Here is a 3,706-nt window from a genome sequence, read left to right as displayed (position 1 = left end):
CTTAAAATTTTGCACGAAGAACTTTAATATTCATCTGAACATTTTTAAGGAAAAAAGAGCGGACTTTCATCTGGGGGGCTTGGAGCCCCCATATGAATAAAATAGAAAAATTCGTATATCTGAGAAACAATTAGAGCTAGAATCATTAAATTTTACTTGAAGAACTTTGACATTCACCTGAACATTTAGAATATAACGGGCGGACTTCCAATGGGTTACTTGGTACCTCCCATATGAATTAAATACAAAATTTCGTTTAACTGGGAAACTAATGGAACTAGATTCTTCAAATTTTGAACAAATTATTTTAATAATCATCTGAATATTTTGGAGGAAAAAGGGCGGACTTTCATCCGGGGGGCTTGAAGCCCCCACATGAATTAAATTCGTATATCTGAGAAACTATTAGAGCTAGAATCTTAAAATTTTACATGAAGAACTTTGACATTCATGTGAACATTTAGAGAATAACGGGCGGACTTTCAATGGGGGGCTTGGCACCACATATATGAATTAAATACAAAATTTCGTGCATCTTGGAAACTCTTATATTATTCAAATTTTTTGTAGATAGATAGAAATTGGCGATAGATAGAAACTGGCGAACTTGCAATAATTTGCTTGACATCTTTTATATGTAACATATAATAAATCTGGTATTTATTTATACATATTCCTTTAAGGGTAACAAAGCACACTGGGTATAGCTAGTTGTACATAAAATTTGATAACAATAGGTATTAATTGAATTAGACATAAGTTATCGAACAAGCTTCCAAGGATTACACTTTTGAAAATGAGTTTATGTTTACATATAGCATTCTGAATTTAAAAATATGTCTAAAATGTCTAGTAGCTTTAATTTGTCGTTGGCCATTCTAATTACTCACACTATCTCACCACAAAAAAGTTGTGGGCGTTTACTAACAATTCTGTCGACGCAAACAAACTTGTACAAGTATCAACACCCTGCCGTTTTAAAGTTAGCTATTGTCTACTTTGTACTCATCAACAGAATGGCAAATAAACACATGTTTAATAAGCCAATTAAATAACAAATTGAAATTATTAATCAGATATTCTCTAACATGGACAGGTTAATTTCGTCAATCAAATTACTTGTGATTGGAGTTTAGGTAACTAGTTATGGATTCTTATTTTTGTCAACACGTTTCTGTGGGTTGCAGGGGTATTTTATTTTAGACTTTTTTGCTTCCAGCACTAGATTTCGGGCTAAATACACACACTTGGACAACAATAACACATAGTATATAAAAAATATATCTGCTTTTATAGTTAAAAAACATTTTTGGAGGAAAATAAAAAACCAAAGTTCTTTTAAAAAGCGGAAGGAACTGGCTGGATGTAATAATATCAAGAGTTGGGAGGAATATTGCAATTACGAGCAATCATCACTTTTGTTGCGTTACCATGAATAGAAGATGTGTGTGTATGTTTACTTTTAAATCTTGTTAGTTGGGGACAACCTCACCGAAGGGAATTTGAGGACACTTGATATCAGGTTACGTAAATAAATGATTTTATATTAAGTCTCCAAGACGCATCACTTATAAAAGCTTTTATTTCAAAATATATATTCAATATTATCAAGTTACACGTACATATATCGTCACCTGAAATGCAAAAAGGTGTAACAACCAAAAAATTTTAAATCGACTTTTTAATTAAAAATAGTCCCCTATATCAAAAAACATGATGTTTCAAATTTTTAGAACTCTTTTTTGAAAAACATTACAGTAATACCCCATTTACACATACACGAAATCTAGTACTTATGAGATTTCGAGCCAAATCTACTTGATTTTAACTAGATTTCCCATACAAAACAAAATCTACTTCGTAACTAGATTTCGTTAAAATCTACTCAAAATCTAATAGTTTTTAGTGATGCAACTCTGTTTTTTCCTAAATAATACTAAAAAATACGACACTACACAAGAAAAAAGAGGAAAACAAAACAAACTAAAAAAATTAAAATGTCGACAAAATTTTTATAAATTGAAAAACATGAATGAAAAGTTAATCTAAAATAAAAGGTAATGTTATATTTAAATATCTATTTTTTTATTTTAAATGGAATTTTGATAAATATCCCATTTTTCCTTCTTATTTTTCATCTCACACACTTTTTCAAGAAATATTAGAAAAAATGAAATCTTCTTATATGTCAAGAATAGTAAATGTAAACGGACTAGATTTGGAAAGAGATTTTAAATGAAATCTACTAGATTTCGTGTATGTGTAAATGGGGTATAAGGTAAACAAAAAAGCAGCTGTGCAAATGTTTACGATTTTTCAGAGATTGTAGGTCTGTGAGATCGACACGGGTATTAGAGTTAAGCCCATGAAAAATTAATTGAAACAGATTAGAAGAGGTGCTTATAAAGTACTTTATGAATGACTCGCGGATAAGGTGCTATTTTCTTCCGAGAGAAGTATATGATTAGAAATTTGTTATTTTAATTGTGTGAATTTCACCTTAATAATTCAACAGTTCTCTTAGGAGGCAAGTCCATTTCTGATGAGGAATTTCTATGAGGTTTAAGGTCAAAAAAAGGATCGATCAATACGAAAATCGACTGTATAATTTATTCTTTACATACAAAACTTTGTTAGTTTAAGGTCAAACAAACAAGGATCGATCACTACGAAAATCGACAGTATAACTTGGTAGGACAGATTTTATGTAGAGTATTTGATCTCACATATTTACAAGCTCTCTATTCAGGAGCTTAGGTAGTATGGTGACTAGTTGAAGTAAATCCTTGGCATGACATATTTGACAAATTTCTTCCAAATTTATTGATCTTTGCAAAATTTATCTTGTGGTTTACATGGACCGCCGGACAAACGGACAGACATTACTTAAACAGTGGTTAAGGACCAATACCCTCCCCACTCCAGTGTAAGTCCTGAAACAAGCTGGTGCTAAAGTCTTTAATAACTTCCCAAATTATGTTTTTTATATTCATGATTTTCTCAAGTACTTAAACTACAAAAAAGCGTATGAAATGAGAGCAAAAATATGGATAATGGACCAATACTAAAAGTCATCCAAGCATATTAAATGCCACAAATACTAAATACTGTACAATGTAGTAGCACGAGATGAAGAAATGAAAATTGTTTTATATCCCCAGGAATTTGTGGGTGTAACTTACCGCAAATACAATGTAACGATTCAACACAACAATTTGGCCAGAGATGATGACATGAATGGTGGAGGGGATGGATGGTGACAGTAACGGGGACAATGATAATAATGATATTTACTATTGCTTTAGCTTTAAGCTAAAAAACATATTGCTTGTTTTTTGTTTTTTTTTGGGAGTTCTTACTTTATTTTTATCTGTTTTTTTTTGCAATGTCACCAAATTATACGAATTTTGTTGCTGAATATCTTTATACTAAGCAAAAAATAAGTTCAAGTGAAATTGTACTCGCAGGATGTGAATGCAGAATCTATGAATGTTAATGCATTAAAAATCAGTCATATCCGTTAGCAATTGCTGGGTGGTTTTTATTTATTTATTTGTAGTTTTTTATCATACATAAATTGTGTCCGGAAAAAGACAACATGTGATACATGTTTTAATTTTGTCATGGTCGTTTTGCCAAGTCTATGTTGCACGCGCAAATACAGGCAACCAAACCTCAGCGGGTGTTCTTCCAATCGATAATGTTT

The sequence above is a fragment of the Lucilia sericata genome, unplaced genomic scaffold, assembly GCF_015586225.1.
Source record: "Lucilia sericata isolate MDLA Ls3-8-SP2 unplaced genomic scaffold, ASM1558622v1 Contig000675F_arrow, whole genome shotgun sequence".
NCBI classification, from domain to species: domain Eukaryota; kingdom Metazoa; phylum Arthropoda; class Insecta; order Diptera; family Calliphoridae; genus Lucilia; species Lucilia sericata.
This window is presented reverse-complemented; position numbering follows the sequence as displayed.